Below are 12911 nucleotides of genomic sequence, written 5' to 3' on the forward strand. Positions count from 1 at the left end.
TTAAAGGGGACACTAACGAATGGAAACTCATTCCTTGCTCATGGCTAGCAAGAATTAATATCATCAAAATGGCCATCCTGCCCAAAGCAATATACAGATTTGATGCAATCCCTATCAAATTACCAGCAACATTCTTCAACGAACTGGAACAAATAGTTCGAAAATTAATATGGAAACAACAAAGACCCCGAATAGCCAAAACAATCCTGAAAAAGAAGAATAATGTAGGGGGGATCTCACTCCCCAACTTCAAACTCTACTACAAAGCCATAGTAATCAAGACAATTAGGTAGTGGCACGAGAACAGAGCCACAGACCAGTGGAACAGATTAGAGACTCCAGACATTAACCCAAACATATATGGTCAATTAATATTTGATAAAGGGGCCATGGACATACAATGGCAAAATGACAGTCTCTTCAACAGATGGTGCTGGCAAAACTGGACAGCTACATGTAGGAAAATGAAACTGGACCATTGTCTAACCCCATATACAAAAGTAAACTCAAAATGGATCAAAGACCTGAATGTAAGTCATGAAACCATAAAACTCTTAGAAAAAAAAGTGGGCAAAAACCTCTTAGACATAAACATGAGTGACCTCTTCTTGAACATATCTCCCCGGGCAAAGAAAACAACAGCAAAAGTGAACTAGTGGGACTATATTAAGCTGAAAAGCTTCTATACAGCAAAAGACACCATCAATAGAACAAAAAGGTACCCTACAGTATGAGAGAATATATTTGTAAATGACAGATCTGATAAAGGCTTGACGTCCAAAATATATAAAGAGCTCACCCAACTCAACAAACAAAAAACAAATAATCAAATTAAAAAATGGGCAGAGGAACTGAACAGACAGTTCTCCAAAAAGAAATACAGATGGCCAACAGACACATGAAAAGATGCTCCACATCGCTAATTATCAGAGAAATGCAAATTAAAAACACAATGAGGTATCACCTCACACCAGTAAGGATGGATACCATCCAAAAGCCAAACAACAACAAATGTTGGTGAGGTTGTGGAGAAAGGGGAACCTCCTACACTGCTGGTGGGAATGTAAATTAGTTCAACCATTGTGGAAAGCAGTATGGAGGTTCCTCAAAATGCTCAAAATGTTACCATTTGACCCAGGAATTCCACTCCTAGGAATTTACCCTAAGAACGCAGCGCTCAAGTTTGAAAAAGAGAGATCACCCCTATGTTTATCGCAGCACTATTTACAATAGCCAAGAACTGGAAGCAACCTAAGTGTCCATCAGTAGATGAATGGATAAAGAAGATGTGGTACATATACACAATAGAATATTACTCAGCCATAAGAAGAAAGCAAATCCTACCATTTGCAACAACATGGATGGAGCTAGAGGGTATTATGCTCAGTGAAATAAGCCAGGCAGAGAAAGAGAAATACCAAATGATTTCACTCATATGTGGAGTATAAGGACAAAGGAAAAACTGAAGAAACAAAACAGCAGCAGAATCACAGAACCCAACAATGGACTAACAGGTTCCAAAGGGAAAGGGACTGGGGAGGATGGGTGGGTAGGGAGGGATAAGGGGGGTGGGAAGAAGAAAGGGGGTATTATGATTGGCATGCATAATGGGGAGGTGGGAGAAAGGGGAGGGCTGTACAACACAGAGAAGACAAGTAGTGATTCTACAACATTTTGCTATGCTGAGGACAGTGACTGTAAAGGGGTTTCTGGGGAGGACCTGGTATAGGGGAGAGCCTGGTAAACATTATATTCTTTATGTAATTGCAGATTAATGATAACAAAAAAAATAAAAAGACAGAGAAGGGGGATTTCTCCCTGATAGGATAAAACTAACTGTAAATCAACAATTGATGCATGCTTTAATTATCCTTAATTTTGATCTTTTAAAGGGTGTCAGATGATCAGTTATGGAAGTACATTTTTCTGATAATATTCCTTTCTCTTATAAAAGAAAAAAATAGCAGTTCCTGTGTGGTGATCTCCAATAGGTTCTTCACAATGGACTAAAGGTCATATCATAGTGTGGGCAAAAGGGTTTGTTTGTGTCTATACAGAGGATCAAAGCCTAATTTTCCTACACAGAAAACGAATTAAGATGCGATACGAAGAAGAACTTCCAACATCAACATTCTCTGGAAGAGTCATTCCAGAAGATGAACATCAAAAAACTTCAACAAAGATCCTGGTGCTGTTGCAGTTGTAGCTGCATTCATCCCACCAGTTCCTGGACTTGCCATTGGAACGAAGAAGGAGATATCTAAGCTGGCCTGTACATACAGTAAAACAACAAATTTGACTGGATCTATACTGTCAGAACTCAACCAAGAATTAGGAGAAGTGCAAGTTGCAGCGCTCCAAAATTTGCGACTACAGACTATCTACTGTTAAAAGAACATATGGGATGTGAACAGTTCCCAGGAATGTGTTGTTTTAATTTGTCTGATTTTTCTCAAACTATTCAAATTCAGTTAGACAATATCCATCATATCATTGATATGTTTTCATAAATGCCTAGGGTGCCTAACTGGTTTTTTTCATTTCACTGGATATGGCTGGTAATTGTAGGTCTGCTTTGGCAATGTAGCTGTATTCCTATTATGTTAATGTGTGCACGCAATTTAATTAGTAGTTTAAAACCTATACATGCTTATGTTACACTACAAGAAGATATGTCAAGGAAATAATCAATCTTCCCATGTTTTCTTCCGTCTGCTACTTCTATAGCTTTTCTTCTTCCTTCCTAATTAGAACCCTTAAGTAGAATTTGTGCCTCATATCGAAATTACCGAATATCATAATTCTTCCAAGTGGTAAAAATACCTCAAGACAAATGCAGGGCATAGAAGCCACAGGGCATGAATCTGCAAAGAAGTAGAAAGCTAACCTTTTCAAACAATATTGCTTCTCTCTCACTTACCAACTTTACATTTCCCTGTATGACCCCGGAAGATGACTGGTTAGCCAGAGACGGGTAAGATTCCTCAAGGGAGGAACAACCTAAGACAGGCACAGTCGCAGGGGGGTCATCAGGTGAGAAATTGGGGATCAACAGAGGTGAGGCTTAGAACCTCACCCCTCTGTTTTGAGAGAGATCTTCTGCATCCGTGGATGTTTTGTTGCCCTTGTCTAGCTTGGATTAATACTTAGTCTAGAGGCACACACCTGATCATCTACATTTGCCCTCTTACAGCACTAAACTGTTTTCTACCTTTATCTTGCATCTACCTACCACTTCAGCATTTTATTAATAATAATAATAATTATTATAATTATAATAATGGGGAAATGTGGGATTCACATATAAATCAAGTATAAAAATCAAACGAATATTCACATTTGACCTAATTGTTTATAGTTCATAATGCGTGATCAAAACCGAAAGTTTCTGTGATGACTGCCCTTGCACTGTTCACCATGTAAGAACTTATTCACCATGTAAGAACTTGTTCACCATGTAAGAACTTGTTCGTTATGCTTCAGAAGATTGGAGACTGTTGAGAATTAGGCTTGGGGTTGATTAATGATTGTGCATTGAGTCCCCTATACAGAATTTTATTGTTGTTAACAACCATGTGATCAATAAATATGAGAGATGCCCTCTCAAAAAAAAAAAAAAAGTAAATTAGCAATAGCAGGTGAGAGGACTAGCGAACTGGATGGTAAGACAACAGAAACATCCAGCATAAAACACAAATTCCAAAAAGTCTAAAGAGAAGATTACATAAAATATTTAGGAGCACTAATCCAATCCAAATATTTATCTGAAGAAGTTAGAAAATATATGGCAAATTAAGCTAAAGAAAATACAATGACAGTAATTATAAAAGTAGAAATAAATAAAAGATAAAACTACACATAAAAAAATCAAGATTAGCTAAAAAACCTTAATAAAATTGAAACAAAAAATGATAAGGCACAAATTACCAAAGTCAGGAATGAATGGGTGGCATCACTAAATCTTGCAGGTATTAAAATGATAATTAGATAGTTAAATAATATACTTTATGCTACAGATTTGAAGATTTGGGTTTGAACAAATTCTTAGAACCACAACTTAAAAGTGACGTAAGAAAAATTAGGAAATATTTTACAAGAAATTAAATCTCTACTTACACATCTTCTAAAGAAAAATCAAGTCCCAGGTGAATTATAGCATACATGGAACAAAAAACCACACAAACATATTTTCACAACAAAAGCACTAAGAAACCTGAAATTCATTTGTTGGGGCTGAGCATTAGTCATCATCAAACCTGATAAAGATAATACAAGAAAAAATGGCAACTTTGTGTTTTTCATGAACATAGCTATAAAGGGATTCTAAACCAAATACAAGCAAACCAAATCCAACTACATGTAAGAATAACTACCCGACATGAAATTGATTTATTATGAAATGCAATTTTGGTATAACATTTAAAAAATCAATTTGTCATATTACCATAATAAAGTAAAATGATTTATAATATATATGAAATAGACACATTATCAATTCATGATAACACATCATAACAAAACATGATGTATAAGAATCAGTGGCATGCTGGTCAGCAAAGTTGTCTTTTATATATTCTTGCTTTTCTTTTTTAATTGTTGTTATTATATAGTGTCCAAGATTTCTAACAATGTGTTTAGCATTACATGTATTTTTTTTTCTGATATTAATATAATTTCTTCAGCTTTTCTTAGGTCAGTATTTTCACAGTGCATCTCCTTCCTTTACTCTCAACCTTCTTGAGGAATTTGTTTTACTTGTAACATTTTTAAAGAGCAGATAGCTGAATTTTAAGTTTATATACTAATTAATAATCTGTGCATTGATTGTTAGTCTGTTGGTTATTTTCCACTAAATTATTTTGCATTTCTGTTTATCACACTTTTTCCTTCTCTCATCCTTTCTTCTTCCTTGGCTTCTGTTAAATTGAAAATTATTTCTTGAGGAACACGTCTTGGTTATCACTGATGGTTCTGAAGCCATGCAGCATTATGGCTATTCTTCTCACGATTTTCCTTTAACTAATCATCATTTATATTAACAACTGAGAATTAGCCTCACAAAATGCTCAAGCCATTCTCCTCCCCATCAGAAGAAGAAACTTAGCACCCTTAAATTGTATTTGAACCAGGTTCTAATTCCCTCCTTCACCATGCCCTAATCCTTATTTGGTGGTAATATATTAATTTGGATGTGAAGGAAGGAAAAGTATTTTAAACATATAGGGGTTATTATTAATAAAGTTGTTATTTATAAAGTTATAATTTAAGTTACCTGGCATATGTATCAATGAATATGTCCAGTATTGTTCTCAGAATCTCACATGTTCCACTGTATTCGCTTTTCTTCTTAATAGATCTCTTTTAATAGATCTGTTAGAGGTAGTCAGTGTTGAAAATATTAACATATATGGATCTGAAAACATCTTAATTTTTGAATAATCTAATTAGTTCAGGCATAAAATCCTATTTTCAGTTCTATTACTGATTTGAATTTGTCTTTCCACTGTGTTCACATCCATTGGTTTTGATGAGCCATCTATTGTACATCTTTACAATGTTTTTTGCTGTGGTAGTTTTACAAATTATTAATCCATGATATTTTAAAATTATATTATGATGCTTCTAAATGTGTAATTACGTGTAGTACTTTTCCAATCTGAGTTCTCTAGTCTTGAATTAGGAAAATTTTAAGTATTGTTATTTTTAAATTGTTTCCATGTTATCCACACATCACGTCTAGATTAAAATAACTGCCCCAAAAATACATGACACTACTATACACTAAATTTTCTGTTTCATTTCTCAAGGAATGCTGAAGGGGAGAGCTGAAGTGCTTTGCATTAATTTTTCTGTAACAACATGTAGTACCTGACCAATAAAAATATTGCAACCTGTCTGGTTGGTTCAGACCCTATATTTTTTAAATTGAAAATTCATAGTGAGGAAGTGAAAATAATTCTTATTTACCTGGTTTCAGATGGGTAAGGTTGCTCCCTTTCAGTGGTTAAAAATAGCTTAAGTCAGCAATTACATTTTCCAAATGTCATCTATTCTAGTACTTATTGGAAAATATTCACATATTTTAAAAATAAGTTAAATGACTGTCTTAGTTTCCCATAGTGTTATGCTTATATTTATTTTCTATCTTCATTAGGGATTTTATTGAAAAGATAACAGGGTCTCTGTCAAGGATTGCTAGATATATGTTTAAACTACATCAATTACCTTTTAAGGTAAAGGATAGAATTTAAAGTAATCAATCATTGATAAGGCAGTTTAATTGGACTAATTAGACTTATCTAATTAATCCTACATACCAGAGAGGGTGTTTACATAGGTGGCAGTAAAATTGAAGCTAATATTACTGAAGTCATGTACTGAATATGACATTAAATCTGTGATGGTTCAAGTTTACTTTTATTGCAGCATTACACATATGTGAAAAAAATAAAAAGAAAGAAAAATTACATAACAAGAATAAAAAATAAAATATTTTATTCAATGCAATTGACAGTAAGATAAAAATTATTAAGTCCTCAGTACTCAATCTTGGTTTTTAGTGTATAAAATTTTCTAACATGAATTTACAACCTATATAGGCTTTCTATGTGATAAATAATATGCATATCAGTTTTCTTCAAAGAAGATCATGGTGTTTTGCAACTGAATAGACTATAGTATGTTTTATATGCTTTAAATTTTTTTTAAAAACTAAGACAAAATAAAAATGATTTTAGTTAAAATAGGTGTCACTAATGTGAATAAACTCAATTTCAGTACATTAGACTAAAAATGTCTATTGGGAAAAAAGTGATTTTTTAATTTACATAATGTCAGTTTTCTGAAGGAAAATGAAAGAGAAACAGGAAAATAAGTCCTTGAGAGGGAAATAATCTTGAGAGATAGGTTATACATGTTTGCCAATATGATTGCTTGGCAGATTTCCTTTGGCAATGTATAAATCTGATTAGAGTTGGTAGTTGATAATGGTTATTTCCCCTGACACTTCTAAACAAAGAGTAAGGTAAGATTTAAGCAAAAACAAAAACAAAACAAAAAACCAAGTCACTCTATCATCTACATCATTCCAACATGTAACTGTTTTCTTCTTGTTATTTTAAAAATCATTTAAAATACTTTGATGAGCATCTCATTGAACAGAAATAGATCTTTCTGTCCATCCCATTATGGACAGAAAGATCTATTTTGTGGAAAATTATTCTTACCCATAGAAATGACATTTTAGCTTCAGACTGCCAACATGAGTTTTGAAAAAAGTATTTTGTAAATTATTGCCTTGGGGGTAACACCTGGGGGAGAAAGATTAAGCGGAGATTAGAGCACTCAAATATAACACTGGAAATATCCCATTATTTCCCTTGTGACCAGCAGAACATATTTCAGTAAATAATGACACATAAACATTTAAATCAACTAGAAATCTAATGCATTGCTATTTATTCATACCATTAGATTAATTTTGCTTATTAAATAAAATGATTTTTGGTCATTTTATTGTTAAATACACTGTAATATAACAAATACAATTTTTAAAATGTAAAGTTATTGGTTATTATGTTATACTGAACACATTCCTAGTTTATTTTGAATTTTTATTCTCAAACATATCTACTTCTCTTTTGTTAGAGAAGTTTCCTATTGTCTAATAAAGCTCAATTTTTCAGCCAATTTAAAATATAATTTTTAAATTGTGCCACACTGACAAGTTATTATAGTGTATTTTCATTTAATCATCATTTAATTATTTATTATTAATTTTATCAGCAGCAATTTTTTTGTCAGCAATTACTTATTGATTCTTTAACATATGCAAGCCATTTTACTGGTAATAAAATGTGGCATAAAACAAAAAAATCCTTATCCATTAATCTAGCACTCTCACAAATTTAAATTTACCAGGGTGAGAATTATCATGCATAAATCAATGATAGTAACTAATAAGGGATATAACTTTTATTCTGAGATTGCATTTGCATTTACTGGAGGGAGGACAAATGTCTTTTTTGAATTAAATTGATCTAAATGTTAATTTTTTAAAGTTCTATCCACATAAAAAAGAATAAAAGATATTTCTTCTGTGTTGACTCCTTAGCCTATCCCTACACAATGAAACCCAATTTCTGGGCACTAATGAGCATGGTAACTTCTATAATCATCATCTTCTTTTTCAAGATCATCATTATCATCAAAACACTGCTTACTTAGTAATTGTCCCATGACCCATATTCTTAAATGCCTCACACACACTGTATGTCAACCATAAAACATGAGGTCAGTATTTACTCACACTATAATATGAGAAATATGCTTGGAAATTTTATATTTATTGGTTAATATCATATAGTAAGTATCTGAGCCTAATTTTTCCTCCTTTAATGAATATAATTTCTATGATTTCTTTTAATTGTTTATCATTATTACTATACTTATTCATGGTTTTGTTGAAAGTCACACTGCTGGTTGAAATATTGTTAGAACAAGAAAAGTTTCTGACACTATCCATTTATGTATATCTAACATATATCTATCTATATATTTATCTATCATCTATCAACTGTATGAAATGTTAATTATTAAGTATCATATTTATCTGTAAGTATAAAACTGATTGTGTCATACTAATTTTTCTTAAAGAAACATAGCCATAAAGAAGTCACTTTAAGCTGACATAATATGCAGAAAATAGGGGACAGAATAGAGATCATTTAATAAATAAGAATCATATAATCTGAATAGTTGTAGCTATAAGTATAGAAAATAAAAAAGGCACAAGTTTCCTTAAAATATGAATACTTCACTCATCATATTCATAAAGTGGCTCTGTAATGGTGCTTGAGGAAGAAAAATCACTTTGGAAATGTTTGTGCAGTTTTAATAATGCAAGTATTTCAGCTGTTTTTAGATCATGAGATTTAAAGTACAAGATATATTTTTCAAAGTTCTCAGAAGATTAAGAGAAAGGAGTGACAGAAGTATTCAATTGTTTCTATAAAATAAAATACAAGTACTTGAGGTTTTGAAGTTTGCTCTCTGATTCAACAATGTAAGGTATATGAAATACCACATGCACCAATAAGCCACATTAGCTATGCTTTGAAAAAGACTGTTAAAATATATTTGTAATGTGGAATAAGTTGAATTAAAAATTTAGTCAAATAAGACTCAAAAGTGTAACTATTACTGTATCATGTTTAAGTTCCTTATGGAGGAAACCATTAATATATATATTATTTTCTAAATGATGTAAATACCACACACGCATACACACACACACACATACATATATTTTGGGTTAAAACTTTCTAAGTAATAAACATATGTAACATATATAACCATATATACAACACATGTGTTCTTATTTTGTCTGTATCTACATCCATATTTACTACTTAGTAAGTTTTAAACTTTGATATGTCAATATCAATAACAAGGCATGTTAATATCACTGAGCAATTCTCTAGAAATTGTGAAGATATATTTTCATAATGCCTGAGTTACATTTTGTACATATATTCCCAAAACTTGCTCACTCCTTCACAAATACATGGAAATGCAAATAATAATTCATTCAGATGTCAGAAAAAACAATTCCAATGGTCAGGGTAGTTTTTTGTATTCAACTTTTAAGTCATCTAAAAAATAATTTAAACTTCATGCAACGTTTTCAAGGAATCTGGTGCACTAACACATTCAAATAAGAAGATGTATCAATATTTAAATTATGTGAACAGTATTCAAATGAATATCCAGAATTTAGTAGCCTCTAAGTCAATTAATCATGATAATATTAAGTATTGTACATATTGATACTTAATTGAATCCATTTTGCTTGAAATTAAGGTCAGAGATTCATTTACAGCAGCATTCTCTCTCAAATATGAAACTTCACATGGATAGCCTTTCTGTTGTTAGACAGCTTCTGAATGTTGCTACAGCAACCAGAAAGGTTGAAAACAAGGATCAATGTAGTCATAAGTAGGATGGCTAAAGTTAAACCATGTTTTGGGAATAGATTTGCTGTTCATATTGCAAGAAATGTGAATTGGCCTACTAATTTTTTTCAAACAAAACATGCCCTTATTTATTTCAAATAAAAAGACAATTTTATAGTTCATTAAGTCATTTACTTAGATACAATTATAATGTAGTTTATAATTGTTATTTTCAACATGAAATTAAATTAATTCATTTGCATGTGAATGACTTCACATTACTAACCTAAATCTCCAGAAGGTTCCGTCAATAATCTGGGGAGTATATTGAATAAAAACCAATATTTTGGTCATGCCCCAATGATGGGAGATTAACTAGGTGTTAAATATATGATTAATTAATTCTATGACTCTGGGATACTGTAGCAGTAATATGGCATTTACTTCAGATTTAAAACTCACATGCTGTAACTTCATTTTGTGCTGTTACAAGAATTCGATAATCATAGAAAGACAAGATATAAAATAGCTTAGAGATTCCCTTTAAAGTTCTGACAGTAGTTAGTTGCATTTATAAATAGCATCCTGGTATTTTTTTCATAAAGTGAGTTCTGAGTTGTAGCATAAACAGACATTTCAAGATTGCATAATTTTACTTTAAACTTTCACATATTACCTATGTTTCTGAATTAATTATAATCATCATGAATTCCCCAAAGAGTCTTTGTTTTTAAGTAGATGAAGCACAGAAGCCCATACATTTTTTTTATGTTACCAGAAATCTATCACTTCTTAGTATACCTGTAACCAGATTTTTTGTTATAACTGACATACAATGCACATGTGTAAAGTATACATTTTTAGAGAACAGCCATTAAACTCATGAAAATTAACATGTTTATTACTTACAAAAGTTTTCCAGTGCCCTTTTGTAATTATTTCCTCATATCCCTTTTCAAATTCCACTCTCCCCATCATCATACAAACGCTGGTCTTTTTTGTCTCAGATTAATTTGAATGTCCTAGGATTGTGATACAAATAGAACTATACAGTATGAATTAATTTTGTTCAAGATTTTAAAATTAACAATTAGTCTGGGAGTCATCCATGTTGTTGAATGTATCAATAGGGTATTCATTTTTGCTGCTGATTAGTATTCAGTTTTATGGCTGTGTTACAGTTAATCCGTTCATCTGTTGAGGGACGTTTGAATAATCTCCAGATTCTGCCTACTGCAAGTTGATACACTCAAATGCCAGTTTTTGTATGGATTTATGTTTTCATTTTTCTTGGCTAAATACATAGAAGTATAACGATCAAATGATATGGTAGCTGTATATTTAACTTTTTAAGTAACTGCCAAACTGAATAGAGAGCTCAGAAATAAACCATTCATATATGGCCAATAATTTTTTGACAAAGAAGCTAAAAATATACAATGGGGAAAGAAGAGTCTCTTCAAGAAATGATGCTGGGAAAATTGGACAGCCACATAACAAAAGAATGAAACTGAACCCTTATCTACACCATACATAAAAATCATCTTAGAATGGATTAAAGACTTGTACATAAGAGCTGAAAATGTAAAAAGCCTAGAAGAAAACAGTGGGTACACTCTTTGACATTGGTCTTGGCAATGTTTTTTTCTGGGTTTTGACACAAAAAGCAAAGGCAACAAAAACACAAATAAACAAGTGGGACTACCTCAAATTACAAAGTTACAATTAACAAATTACAAAATTACTTCTGCACAGCAAAGGAAACCATCAACAAAGTGAAAAGGCAACCTATGCCCTTCAAAAATATTGCAAACCACATATCCAGTAAGAGAATCATATCCAAAATACACAAGGAACTCATTCAACTCAACAGCAAAAAAATAATTAATAGTAATAATCTGATTAAAAATGGGTGAAGGACCTGAATACATGTTTTGCAAAGAAGACATACAAATGGCCAACAGGTACATACAGAAGTGTTCAACATCATTAATCATCAGGAAAATGCAAATCAAAACCACAATGAAATATCACCTCACACCTCTTAGGATACTATTAAAAAGCAAGAGATAACAAGTGTGGCAAGCATATGGAGAAAAGCCTTGTATACAGTCTCCAGTAGTCTTCTTCCTCTTGCAAAGTGTTTCACCTTCCCAAAGAATCATACTTTTCCAATACTATCATCTAGAATTTAGCCTCCTCTCTACTAAGCCTGTAGCCCCAGCCCATTCCCATGGAGTTGGTTATGCTGAATTTGGGTATATTTTCTACTCATGGGTAATTTGAAACTTGTTATATTCTCTGTCTCAGTATTATGAGTTAAGTGTAGTTAATATGTGTTCACCTTGTTGTTCTATACAGTGTTATTGCAAAACACATGACAAGATTCAGATTTAGGAGGCTGCTATTGTGTGAACTCTGTTTTATCATCTATCATCATTCTTTTACCTAACAACAGAAATTCCTTTGGATATAAAAGAACTATTATATTAAAAATAATGGTAGGTTTTGGATTTTCCAGTGAGTGATTATAAAGACAATGTTGTAAATACAGACTTCAAGGGACTGTTTGGAGGGAAATAAAAGATGACATTTCCAGTCTGATGAGTTAATCTCTACTGTTTTTCACATTTCACTGTATACATTAATACAGAGTGTTGCTTCATTTCAATCACTTTATTAACCATTATTCTTTTTGAAGTTTCCTCCCAGAATTAAAAAAGTAACTAAAACTGAAAATAAGAATTGTAAAGCAGCCTCAGTTTTATTCTTCAGCTTGTCGCATCATCAAATACTCTTTAAATGAAGTTATTTGTAGGATTTCACCTTAATCTCTTCCTAATCCACATTATTATTCAAATTTATTTATTCTGAAGGACACTTAAATAAGTAGAAAATATTATTTTGGGGAAAACAATCTGCTTTATTTAGCAAGTGTCCATCTTTAGTTTGCATACC

General features: G+C 31.9%; 1 long non-coding RNA gene across 2 annotated transcripts in view; it reads right to left on the bottom strand.

The window, feature by feature from the left end:
* Positions 1-12911, bottom strand: part of LOC130682864 (uncharacterized) — a 308951-nt gene that overhangs the window by 65232 nt on the left and 230808 nt on the right. The window contains exon 3 of one of the 2 annotated variants that reach the window (XR_008996259.1): positions 2917-3173. The exons of the other annotated variant lie outside the window; for it this stretch is intronic. This is a non-coding gene — a long non-coding RNA (uncharacterized LOC130682864). Of the gene's footprint in view, positions 1-2916; positions 3174-12911 lie in introns of those variants that run through there. 2 annotated transcript variants of the gene reach the window in all.

This window comes from Manis pentadactyla, chromosome 3 (assembly GCF_030020395.1).
Source record: "Manis pentadactyla isolate mManPen7 chromosome 3, mManPen7.hap1, whole genome shotgun sequence".
Classification (NCBI taxonomy): Eukaryota; Metazoa; Chordata; class Mammalia; order Pholidota; family Manidae; genus Manis; species Manis pentadactyla.